The sequence below is a fragment of the Phyllobates terribilis genome, unplaced genomic scaffold (genome assembly GCF_046119375.1).
Source record: "Phyllobates terribilis strain yellow unplaced genomic scaffold, ASM4611937v1 Scaffold_2__4_contigs__length_985480577, whole genome shotgun sequence".
Taxonomy (NCBI): domain Eukaryota; kingdom Metazoa; phylum Chordata; class Amphibia; order Anura; family Dendrobatidae; genus Phyllobates; species Phyllobates terribilis.
The window spans coordinates 152,510,114-152,523,996 of NW_027362762.1; positions in this window are offsets into that span (position 1 = coordinate 152,510,114).

The following is a 13,883-nucleotide window of genomic DNA, read 5'->3' on the forward strand; positions in this document are numbered from 1 at the left end:
CGTTTTTTTATGCAAATTAAAAGCTGCTTTTACAGTACCAGCAAAAGCTGCGAGATTTCAGAAATTTCATGCATATGCTTGTTTCTTTTCTGACTGAATTGGAAAACTAATGTTCTTTGAAAATTGCACCATGTCAATTCTTTCAACGTTTTTGCAGTATTTTTTCACCCATACAACGCATAGAATGTGTAAGTGCAAAAAAGCAGCAAAAACGCAGAAAAAAATGTTGCCATCAGTTTTTGCAGCGTTTTTAGTGAAAAAAAAGCATGTATAGCAGGATGTTAAACCCATTTCTTTTTTATGATTTCCCCAAGTTTAAAGCAAAACGTTTTGGTGTCCTCACCTGGGAATTGCAGTTAGTATTAGTACAGTTTAATTAAATTCGTGATATGTGTTAAAGTGTACTGTGATGAAAGCCGGCCGGTGGGTGCAGCTCTCTGGCGCCCCCTTACCTCTCAGGTCAGTCAAGGTACTGCACCTAGAGAAAGTAGTGCCAGGAAGCTGCAACCAGCGCAGGGAACACGGTAGTGTGTTATCCCTTCAACGTCACTAAACCGTAACGTCACTACACAGCACAACTCGCTAGCGCCCTCTTAGCCTCAGGTCAGTCAAGGAACTGCACCTAGGATAAGCGGTCGCCAGGGAGACTGTCCTGTAACCTACTGGGTATCGGGGCCCTCTGTAGTGAGGGCGGTATATATATCTTCCTTGGCCGCGCCAGGAATATATATATCTGAACCTCCGACCGTCACTACCAGCCTTCCCCAATCCCCAGTTGGTATGCTGCCACCAGTCCCTATTTTAGATATACGCCCAGTCCGTGAATGGGCCTATATCGGGTCAGGAACCAACCCTGGGTAGCGTTTTGGCTTGAGCCGAGCTCACACGGACGTGCGTTCGTTATGCAGAATAAAAGGCAGGCCCACAATTACTTGAGGTAATTGATTATAATAATACACTAGATACACGATATACAACTAAATATACACAGGTATAAGGTCAGGCTAAACTATACAACAATGGAATACAACACACAGAATCACCACAGCATATCAGTTACCGGTTTCTTGATTTTCTTGTGACGCAGGGAGAGGATTCTGCGGTCGCAGGCACGGTTCTTTGTTACAGGCTGAGGCCTACCACCGCATGGTCAAACTGCTCCTCCCCTTGGTGGCCTCAGCTGGTGCTCAGATGTTCAGCACACCACTCTTGGGTCAAAAACTGACTTGTCTCTTGTCTGTCCTGCTATCTTACCTGCCCTGTCCCGCCCACTGCTGGTGAGGTCAGCTGGCTCAGTCTCCACCCTCAGGTCTAACTTCGATCAGAAGCCCAAATTCTATGGAACCCAATAACTTCTTCTGGGATGGTCTCATGATACCCCCAGGGGTTCCCATGGATTCGGGCCGCCGTAACCGACCTTTTGATATCAATTATGATACCATACGGTCCTCAGGAATGGCTCCGCGCTATATCTTGGCTTCCAGAGCACGTACAAACGTCTACCGCGGAGGCTTGTGTGCGCAATGGCTCCGGGACGCCGTGATATTTTTTTATTGGCCCATCCCACGCAACATGCGTGTACTATTCATGTTTCTATATCTTATGCCTCCATGCTTGTGACAGACAAAGAAACTAGTCCTATGGGACAAATGGTCAGGTACAGATAGACGAAGCACCCCCCCCTGCTGGCTGTGTTTCCTCTCGAAGTCTTTGAAGCTCCTAGCATTCAAGTGTTAAGTAGGCTTCTTATCTTACAGGAGCCTGGATGGGGGGAAACTATCTAGTTGACGTTTTAACAGAAGGTCCCAAGGGTGGGGGCTGCTGAAGTGTGGCCATCCCTGGATATGATTTATCATTACCAAGATGGCGGCTACAGGTTCATCACACCTCCCCCTATACGAGGGCGCGAGGGGGTAGCACATTCCTGTGTTCCCCCGGGCGTCCTTCTGCACCCTCCCCTTGCCGGGATAACCCGTCAGCGTTACCGTGGTCACGGCCTCTTCTGTGGCGAATGGAGAAGTGGTACTGCTGGAGAGCGAGGCTCCAGCGTAGCAACCTGCCATTCGACCCAGAGACCGTGTGTAACCAGCTGAGGGGGTTGTGGTCCGTCTCCACGGTGAAATGGCTCCCGTACAAGTAGGGCTGCAGACGCTGCAGGGCCCATACAATTGCCAGGCATTCTTTTTCCACCGTGGAGTAAGCCACCTCCCGGGGCAGTAGCTTCCTGCTCAGGTACAAGACAGGATGTTCCTGGCCTGTCGTGTTGACCTGACTTAGCACAGCACCGAGGCCAAAGTCACTGGCGTCGGTCTGTACCACAAACGGCCGGTCGAAGTCGGCAGCTTGCAGTACAGGGGAGCTACTTAGGGCGGCCTTGAGTGCCCCGAAAGCTGTCTCGCAGGCGACTGTCCAGTCGACTGCGACGGGCAGCTTCTTCTTGGTGAGGTCCGTCAGGGGCTTGGCCAGGGTGCTATAGTGTGGGACGAACCTCCTATAGTACCCGGCGGTCCCCAAGAAGGACATCACCTGCTTTTTGGTCCTAGGAGTGGGCCAGGATGCGATGGCATCCACTTTCCCCGGTTCTGGCTTCAGAACCCCCCCGCCTACCCGGTGACCCAGGTAGAGGACCTCACTCATGCCCAGCTGGCACTTTTCCGGCTTGATGGTCAAGCCTGCCCGGTGGATCCGACCGAGCACCTGCCGCAGGTGCTCTAGGTGATCCTCCCAAGTGGGACTGAAGACTGCAATATCGTCCAAGTACGCAGCCGCGTACCCTTCAAGTCCCTCAAGCAGCGTATTGACCATCCGCTGAAAAGTGGCAGGGGCATTCTTCATGCCGAATGGCATCACTGTGGACTCGTACAGTCCAAAAGGGGTGATAAAGGCAGAGCGTTCCCTTGCCGCGGGGGTCAGAGGAATCTGCCAGTACCCCCGGCTCAGATCCATGATGGTCAGGTACTTAGCCCCGGCCATCCGATCGAGCAGGTCATCGATGCGTGGTATGGGGAACGCATCGGTGGCCGTTACAGCGTTGAGCCCCCGGTAGTCCACGCAGAACCGTGTAGTTCGGTCCTTCTTTGGTACGAGGACTACAGGCGAGGCCCACGCGCTGCTGGATGCCTGGATCACCCCCAGCTTCAGCATCTCGTCTATCTCTTGGCGCATGTTTCCCTGCACCTCGAAAGAGACCCGATATGCTGAACGCCGGATCGGCGGGTGATCGCCAGTGTCCACGTCGTGGACAGCCATCTCAGTCCTTCCGGGCAGGCTGCTGAACAGCCCCCGGAAGGGGTGCAGGGTGGTCCCCAGCTGGGACCGTTGGTCCTCCGTGAGCTGGTGGCCAACCCCCACATCCTCGATGGACCCACCCGCCTTGGCTTGGGTGAGCAGATCCAGGAGGGTTTCTACCTCTCCTTCCTCGGGAAGGTTGCACACTGGGTGGGCAGTCGCTTCCCGCTCATGATGAGCCTTCATCATGTTCACGTGGAAGGCCTTCCTCCTTCCACGGGCGTGATCCAGGGTGACCAGATAGGTGACGGCATTGAGTTTCTGGTGCACGAAGTAGGGACCTTCCCAGGCTGCCTGAAGCTTGTTCTGTGGTACGGGGACCAGTACCCACACCTTTTGACCCACCTGGTAGGTCCTCTCACAAGCATTCTGGTCGTACCACCGCTTCTGGTCGGCCTGGGCCTGGGCCATATTGTCCTGCACCAGCTTTGCCAAGGCCATCATCCTGTCCCGGTGGCGCACGACATACTCGATGACCGACACCTCGGGGGTGGCCAAATCCCCTTCCCATGCTTCCTTCACCAGAGCCAGGGGGCCCCGTACCCGTCGCCCGTACAGGAGCTCAAAGGGGGAGAACCCCGTTGAGGCCTGCGGAACCTCCCGGTAAGCAAATAGGAGGTGTGGGAGGTAACGCTCCCAGTCTCTCCCGTGGGAGTCGACCAACATCTTAAGCATCTGCTTTAAGGTGCCATTGAACCGCTCACACAGGCCATTAGTCTGTGGGTGATACGGGCTGGCCACCAGATGTTGCACCTGCATTTGCTTACAGAGGGACTCCATCAGCCGCGACATGAACTGGGTCCCTCGGTCGGTGAGCATTTCTTGGGGGAAACCCACTCTGGAGAAGATCTCCAGTAAGGCGGTAGCCACCTTGTCGGCCCGAATGGACGACAAAGCTACCGCTTCCGGGTACCGGGTGGCATAGTCCACTACCGTGAGTATGAAGCATTTCCCGGAGTGGCTGGGAGTGGACAGAGGTCCAATAAGATCCACAGCAACCCTCGAGAAAGGCTCTTCGATGATTGGCAGAGTTACCAGTGGGGCTTTGGGGCGCGGCCCCGCCTTCCCCACCCTCTGACAGGTGTCACACGAACGGCAGTAGGCACCCACCGCGGCTCCCATCCCAGGCCAGTAGAAATGCTGAGCTATCCTGGCCTTGGTTTTAGCGATCCCTAGGTGTCCGGCCATCGGAATCTCGTGTGCGATCCGCAACAATTCCGCCCTGAACGGATAGGGTACCACTAACTGTCGGTCCCTGGGCCACGCCTCCGGTGAACCCTGCTGGACCGTTACCCGGTACAGCCGTCCCTGGTCCCAGACCACCCGCTCGCAGTCTGACTCCATGGGAGGCTGTGCCGCCTGTTCCTTGAGAGCTTTCAGGCTGTCGTCTGCTTCCAACGCAGCCTGAAATTCCTGACTTGATGTGGCCAGAATCGACGAAACTGCCACATCCTCTGTCAGCCCCTCCGGGCATGTCACCTGGCCGCTGTCTGACCCGGCAGACACTTGGTCAGAAGTGGGGAAGCCGTCGGACCTCTGCAAGGCTCCTTGGGCTCCGGCGCTCCCACTCCTGGTGACAGCGGCTATGACCGCTGTGACCGTGGGTAGTGCCTGCTTCCCCTCTGTTTCTGACCAAGCCGCCCGATCAGGCAGGCTTCCTAGGCCTTTGGACATCTCGGATGTGGGGAACTCCTGCCCTGGGGTCTTACCTGGCGGCTCCTCTCTTGGGACACCCCCACCTCCCATGGCCTGTTCCTCCCCCTGCAGTGGGCCTATACTCAGCAGCCTGGATACCCCTGGGAGCCCTACACTGCCGGTAGCTGCCCCCCTCTCCATCCCTGAGCTTCCCTCTACAGAATCCTGCCCGCCCCCTCCCTCACCGGAGGACAAGAGGTCACGGCACGCCGGCTGAGCACCTCTGCGGGCATCCCCACACTCCCCACCTGCTTTCACTAACCCTGTTTGTGTTGTGTCTGTGCAGGTGTTACCCTCAGGTTTCACTCCCTCCTCCTCAGCAGGACACACACTACATACAACATGGTTGGCATTAGCAGCAGACAAATCAATACACTCTTGGGGGGCCGAACTTGGGGGTTCAGAGGGTACATACTGCGATACTAGACGCCCCAAGTCGGTCCCTAATAAAACATTTGCGGGAATATTTGGCGTTACTCCCACCTCCCGCATCCCCCTTCCGGCACCCCAGTCCAAATACACCATGGCAACGGGAAGTGCCGGCTCCACGCCTCCAACCCCGGAGACGGAAAGAGTCTTTCCTGGTACCAAGTCCTGGGGGGACACCACCTCAGGCCGTACCAGTGTTCGTTCAGCGCCCGTGTCCCGCAGTCCCATGACCGCAGAACGGCCTATGGTGACGGGTTGGATGTTGTCCAGGGACCTACCACCACCCCCTCCCACACACAAAACATTGGGCGCTCTCTGGGACTGGGATGGGGTCTTTTGGCGCTGGGGACACTCAGCCCTAAAGTGTCCTGGTTTGTTGCATAGATGACAACGTCTTACGTCTGGTCCTTGCCTGGAGAGGGCAACAGGGGGATACACCCCTTGTGTTCTAGGGGCCGGGGAAACAGGGGCATGACTGGGCTTACCCCCTCTCCAGGTGCTGCTGGCAGACTTCTTCAGCTCAGGCGCCCTGTTATTGGCATACTCGTCTGCCAGGGCGGCTGTAGCAGAAGCCCCTGTTGGTTTTCGGTCACGGAGGAACTGTCGGAGGTCCTCTGGGCAGTTCCACAAGAACTGCTCCGTGACGAACAGTTCCTGGACCTCCTGGCGGGTAGTAAGCGCTAGACCCGAGGTCCAGTGCTCTGCGGCTCTCAACAGCGCCCGCATATGATCGGTCCAGGTGTCCTTGGGGCCACGCAGCAGGCTCCGGAACTTCTGGCGGTACGACTCGGGAGTGAGGTTGTACTGCCGGATCAGGGCCCGCTTGATGCAGTCGTAGTTCTGTACCTCCCCGGCAGGTAAGTCCCCCAAGGCATCCAGGGACTTACCCCTCAAACGGGGGGTCAGGTATCTGGCCCACTGATCCCGGGCCAGATGGTGCTGAAGACAGGTCCGTTCAAATGCCACCAGAAAGGAGTCCAGGTCCCCATCCTTCTCCAGTAGAGGGAAGTCCTCAGCTCGGACTTTGGACGACTTGGTCTCCTGATGGGTTGGTTGCTCTAGCGGAAGCCCCCGCTGGGCCAGGTCCAGTTGGTGCTGGCGCTCCGCAGCTCGCTCTGCACGCTCTGCAGCTTCACGCTCCGCAGCCTCCCGGCGCTCTGCAGCCCGCTCTGCACGCTCCGCAGCCTCCCGGCGCTCCGCAGCTTCGCGCTCCTCCTCCGCTGCCTTCTCTGATGCTGCCAGGAGGGTTTTGTAGACGGCATCGCCATGAGACTGGAGACTTGCCATAGCCGCTTGTAAAAGGGCTTGTGATCTGGACAGGCTGGGCTGGGTAGGTGGTGGGCAGCCCACTGCGGGACCGTATACTGGGGACTGGCTCCCTGAGGTGCCCGGGCTGGACTCCTCCTCGCCATGAGTAACAATGTCCTCCCCTCCTGCCACACGGACCGTAGCATTAGCCTCCTGCAGGGTCTTGCTCCTGGTGCCGTCTGCCATCTTGGTAACCGACACCGCTGCAACCCTGAGTTTGCACACACCTTGTTATACTTTTAGCCTGACCGTCTAATGTTGGGCTGACCTTAAGACTCCAGCAGTGGAAGTTACCACTGGCAGTCTTTAGTGCCTGGGAGTAGGGGTCCCACAACACTATTATTCTGCAATCCCACCGCTCTGCCACCAATGTGATGAAAGCCGGCCGGTGGGTGCAGCTCTCTGGCGCCCCCTTACCTCTCAGGTCAGTCAAGGTACTGCACCTAGAGAAAGTAGTGCCAGGAAGCTGCAACCAGCGCAGGGAACACGGTAGTGTGTTATCCCTTCAACGTCACTAAACCGTAACGTCACTACACAGCACAACTCGCTAGCGCCCTCTTAGCCTCAGGTCAGTCAAGGAACTGCACCTAGGATAAGCGGTCGCCAGGGAGACTGTCCTGTAACCTACTGGGTATCGGGGCCCTCTGTAGTGAGGGCGGTATATATATCTTCCTTGGCCGCGCCAGGAATATATATATCTGAACCTCCGACCGTCACTACCAGCCTTCCCCAATCCCCAGTTGGTATGCTGCCACCAGTCCCTATTTTAGATATACGCCCAGTCCGTGAATGGGCCTATATCGGGTCAGGAACCAACCCTGGGTAGCGTTTTGGCTTGAGCCGAGCTCACACGGACGTGCGTTCGTTATGCAGAATAAAAGGCAGGCCCACAATTACTTGAGGTAATTGATTATAATAATACACTAGATACACGATATACAACTAAATATACACAGGTATAAGGTCAGGCTAAACTATACAACAATGGAATACAACACACAGAATCACCACAGCATATCAGTTACCGGTTTCTTGATTTTCTTGTGACGCAGGGAGAGGATTCTGCGGTCGCAGGCACGGTTCTTTGTTACAGGCTGAGGCCTACCACCGCATGGTCAAACTGCTCCTCCCCTTGGTGGCCTCAGCTGGTGCTCAGATGTTCAGCACACCACTCTTGGGTCAAAAACTGACTTGTCTCTTGTCTGTCCTGCTATCTTACCTGCCCTGTCCCGCCCACTGCTGGTGAGGTCAGCTGGCTCAGTCTCCACCCTCAGGTCTAACTTCGATCAGAAGCCCAAATTCTATGGAACCCAATAACTTCTTCTGGGATGGTCTCATGATACCCCCAGGGGTTCCCATGGATTCGGGCCGCCGTAACCGACCTTTTGATATCAATTATGATACCATACGGTCCTCAGGAATGGCTCCGCGCTATATCTTGGCTTCCAGAGCACGTACAAACGTCTACCGCGGAGGCTTGTGTGCGCAATGGCTCCGGGACGCCGTGATATTTTTTTATTGGCCCATCCCACGCAACATGCGTGTACTATTCATGTTTCTATATCTTATGCCTCCATGCTTGTGACAGACAAAGAAACTAGTCCTATGGGACAAATGGTCAGGTACAGATAGACGAAGCACCCCCCCCTGCTGGCTGTGTTTCCTCTCGAAGTCTTTGAAGCTCCTAGCATTCAAGTGTTAAGTAGGCTTCTTATCTTACAGGAGCCTGGATGGGGGGAAACTATCTAGTTGACGTTTTAACAGAAGGTCCCAAGGGTGGGGGCTGCTGAAGTGTGGCCATCCCTGGATATGATTTATCATTACCAAGATGGCGGCTACAGGTTCATCACATGTACAAAGCCTGAACATTTAAATGCTCTACCAATATGTAAAAGTAAACAATGCCTGGCCTACTCAATGCACTGCCAATGTCTTATGTAAACTATTCCTGACCAATTCAACTCCCCCCGCTGTTTTTACATTTACAATTGTGTATTTTTTGTTCAGAATAGTCACTATTTTTTTAGACACAGAGTGGCTTGCGAAAGTATTCAGCCCCTTGGCATTTTTTGTGTTTTGCTACCTCACAACCTGGAATTTCACTGTTTTTTGAGGGATTGCATCAGTTCATGTAAAGAACATGCCTACAACTGTGAACATTTGGTTTTCTTTTTATTGTGAAGCAAAAAGCAAGTAGGATAAAATAACTGAAAACTTCAGTGTGCATAACTATTCATCCCCCTAAAGTCAGTACTTTGTAGAACCTCCTTTTGCTGCAATTACAACTTCAAGTCACTTTGGATAAGTTTTTATGAGGTTTCCAAATCTTGCCACTGCGATTTTTGCCCATGCTTCAAGGCAAACCTGCTCCAGCTCCTTCAAGTTAGATGGTTTCCTCTGGTGAATAGCAATCTTCAAGTCGGACCACAGATTCTCAATTGGATTAATTGTTAATTAGTTATTGGTCTGGGCTTTGAATAGGCCACTCCAAAACAGTAGTATGCTTTGGATAATTGTCTTGTTGGAAGGTGAACCTCTATCCCAATCTCAAATCACTGACAGCCTGAAACAGGGTTTGTCAAGAATATACCTGTGTTTCGCACCATCCATCTTCCCCTCGACTCAGACCATTTTCCCTGTCCATGCTGCCGAAAAACATCCCCACAGCACGATGCTGTCACCACCATGTTTCACTGTGGGGATGATGTTTTTGGAATGATGAGATGTGTTGGTTTGGTGCCAGACATAGCGTTTACCTTGGTGGCCAAAAACTTCAATTTTGGTCTCATCTGACCACAGCACCTCCTTCTATACATTTGGGGAGTCTCACACTTGTCTTTTGGCAAACTCAAAACGAGCCCAACTATTTTTGTGTTTAAGTAAAAACTCTTTTATGCCCACTCTTCCATTGAAGGCCACCTCTATGGAGTGTACAGCTTATTGTGGTCATATGGACAGATACTCCAGTCTCAGCTTGGGAACTCTGCAGCTCCTTCAGAATTACCTTTGGTCTCTCTGCTGCCTCTCTGATTAATGTCCTCCTTGCCCCGGCTGAGAATTTTGGTGGGCGGCCCTCTCTTAGCAGGTTTGTTGTGGTACCATGTTCTTTCCATTTGATGATAATGGATGTGATGGTGCTCCGGGGGATCATCAGAGATTGGGATATTTTTTATAACCCAACCCTGACTTGTACTACTCAACAACTTTGTCCCTGAATTGTTTGGAGATTTCCTTGGTCTTCATGGTGTTGTTTGGTTAGTGGTGCTTCTTGCTTAATGGTGTTGCAGCCTCTGTGGCCTTTCAGAGAAGGTGTGTTTATACTGACAGACCATGTCCATGTGACACTTAGATTTCACACAGGTGGACTTCCTTTCACTATGCATGTGACTTATGAATGTAATTGCTTGCCACACAGGTTGTAATGTAACAAAATAGGTAAAAAGCCAAGAGGGTAAAATACTTTTGCAAGCCACTGTAAAAATCTTTTTCCACTAAATAATTTGATCAAATTGCCCTTTTTGCCCCAAAAAGGTTTTATGGTTTCACAAATGGCTTGCATTGGTGGCCCAACACCTTGCATTGTTCATTCTCATATGGTGGAAGCAAAGCTGAACTTTGGGATCCTGAAAATTGCAGCAAAAAACTGCAGCAAAACCCCATCAAGCATATTTCAAGACCTCTTTTTATAATGTCACAATGCAGAATACTGATCTCTGGTCACATTACACTGTACACAGTGTAAATTGAACCTTTGCTTCTGTATAGCTATAAGATGTGCCAAGGATGTAATAGCAATCCCCACCCAATTACTATTCTTCAGTCTCTCAGTCTCCTTGATCATAGGCTCACTTCCTTGCAAAAGGCACTCATTCTGTTGAACACAACCAGGAGGACTTTGCTTCATTTATATGCAAGGATAACTGCCATTTTGCCCAATAACCACTGTACAAATTACACAACAACAAATGCATTGTACAAACAATTCACAATAAAATATAATGCACAACACTCTGATATGCACAGTGCGCATTGTATTCCCTTGGGATTGCTTTTATGGAGGTGGAGGCAGCTGTGAACTGTAGTTGATATGCTCCACAATTCAGTAGTGAGCAGTAGCACTTCTGTATGCCATAGTGCCTAACCATGAGAGTAGCTCTTTACCTTCCTTTTAAGAGCAAACTGTACAAGAGTAAGCCTTGGTATTAGTTTTAGTCTTTAAAAGTGGTTGTCCATCTGTAACATTTTTTTTTAGGCATTGATTGATTAAAAATAATACACGGAGGCATATTCACTTCCCAGCGCCCCCATGGCTCTGGAATCAATGTCTGCTCCACTTAGTGTGTTTTGTATTACTCCAGTTATTATTTATAATCAATCCAAACCTAAAAAAGTAAATACTGGCAGATACCCCCTTTAGGGAGGTCATCCCAAACATCTTGGAGTACTAACCACAGATCTTCTGTGAATTCAGTCTCTTCTTTCTCTTCATTTAATCCCAGACAGACTCAATGATGTTGAGATCCGGGCTATGTGGGGCCCATGTCATCCCTTCCAGGACTTCTTGTTCTTTCCTCTGTAGTTGATTCTCAGCAACATTGGCTGTATGTTTGAGGTCGCTTTCTTGCTGCAGAAAACAGTTAGAGCTCCTCAGATGCCCCTGTGACGGTATTACTTGATGGATAAGTATCTCCCTATATTTGTTAGAATTTACACTGTTAGGGTGAACACTTTGGTATGTTCACTAGTTGCCTGCTCCTGGCCTAATGGATATGATCAAGTGCATGCAAGAAAGAATAACATCAGACACACACACAGTCGGATGTAAGCTCTCCTTGATCAGCTATGGCACAGCTCCAAGTGTCTTTATTCAACCCAAACATAGACTTATATAAACTGTAAATAGGGGCTTGGTTAGCCCTTGAATGTGAGTAACCAGATGTATTCATTGGTTAGTCCAGGGGGCGTGATCCATGAGGTCATCAGGGGGCGTGATCCATAAGGTCATCAGGGGCGTGATCCATGAAGTCATCAGGGGGCGTGATCCATGAGGTCATCAGGGGGTGTGATCCATGAGGTCATCAGGGGGCGTGATCCATGAGGTCATCAGGGGGCGTAGTCCATGAGGTCATCATGGTGGGTTGGTTAGTCCTTCTATAGAATGCAGCTTCCTCCCAGAACAGAGCATGGTGTGATGAAACAGGAAATGGCAGCCATCTTTTGATCTAAACAACCTTATGTAAGGTGAAATAATACACTTTGTGGGTCTTTTCTCTCAATCTCCTATGTTTTGAGGTTAATTAAGTATTTGAGCCTATAGCTCTCCTCAACAGCCCACCCCCCCAAATACTTTATTAACCTTTTGTCCCTACTGTGGTTCCCTCACCCATCAGTGCGTGATCACCCCCCCTTGCTTGGGTGATTGCAACCTGTTGTGCTCCTGCAAATGAGTATAGAATGGCACAACACACAAAATAGAGGATATGTAACATTTTGTAGAAGGTTCTGATGGAGGCACGAACTTCTTGCAGCGGGAGGCGTGTATCCACGTCGGTCTTCCTTCAAGTTTGACTGAAGTAGGAGTTGTCAGGAGCATTTGGTAGGGACCATCAAATCTCAACTCTAGGGATGTTTTTCTGGTGACCTTCTTTACCAACACGTAGTCACCAGGTTGGAAAGTGTGAGTACCTTCACTGAAATCTGGATCTGTTATGGATGACAAAACTAGTGCATGTGTTACTGACAATTCTTTAGTAAGAGCAATGACATCATTTACAAGAGTATCACTTCCTAAGGCTAGCTGTTGTGGAAAATATTGACCCAACCTTGGAGGCCCCCCAAAAAGAATCTCATATGGTGTGAGTTTAGCGGGACTCCTCGGAGTGTTTCTGACTGAATATAAGGCAATGGGCAAAATGTCTGTCCAAGGAAGTTTGACCTCCTGACTGGCTTTCAGTATTTTGTTTTTCAAGGTGCCATTTAGCCTTTCTACTTTACCACTGCTCTGGGGGTGATATGGAGTATGTAAACCTAAATCGGCACCTACTAATGTCCATAGCTCCTTAGTCAGTGCTGCAATGAATGAGGGTCCTTGGTCACTCTCAACTACCTCTGGGATTCCATATCTGCACACTACCTCAGTCATCAGTTTCTTAACAGTCACTCTGGCAGTCATGTTGGTTACTGGATAGGCTTCAGGCCATCCTGAGAACATGTCAGTCACTACCAGTACATACTCGTACTTCCCTACTTTTGGTATTTGAATATGATCGATTTGAATTCTTTGAAAGGGATAGAGTGGTTTAGCCAAATATTTCGGAGTAACTTTCTGAGGCGGTGCTGGTTTGCATGTTGCACACACAAAGCGGGACTTGCAATATTTTTGGGTGACAGTAGAAATTCCAGGTGCCATATAAGTCTTCCAAATCAAGTCATTCATCTGATTCTTGCCTCTATGGGTGATACCGTGTGCCCATTCTGTCACCGAGGGGTACAGATTATGAGGTAGACAGATCTTTTTGTTCTTCCTCCGGACTCCCATCTTCATCCTTTTTAGCTCCTGCTTCTTGCCACGACTTCTTTTCATCATCCGGTGTCTTGTCTTGATGTAAATGGATAAACTTCATAAGAGGGCTTAGAGGCCCTCCTTCAGTGTCTTGAGACATGTACACCACTGCTTTCTCTTTCCTAAATGAATCCTGGTCATGTGTAACCACGGCATATCCCATATGGAATCTTCCTGTTTCATCTGCAAATCTGAAACCATCAGTGAAGAACGTCAGGTCAGCATGCAGGAGTGGGTCTTCAGACACATTTCTCTTGGAGGCGGCTTCTTCCTGCATCTGTTCGAGACAATCATGATGCTCTGAGTGTGTAAAAGCGTCTTCACCAAGAGCATCAGTATCATCATCCACATCCCCCCTGGAAAGAGGAAGTAGCGTGGATGGGTTGAGGATGGTGCAATGGACAAGAGGCAAGGGCCTGAGAGAAATGACTTGGTGAGTTCTGTGCTCCTTGTGGTAAGACTGTCCCGGTGTATTGTGATCATCTGTAAGTGAAGGCAAACAGGTACCAATCTTTTGCATGTAGTGGTACGCTGAAATAAACATTGGCCAGATCGATGACAGTGAAACGTTTTGCATCTGATGGTATTTATGACAACAATA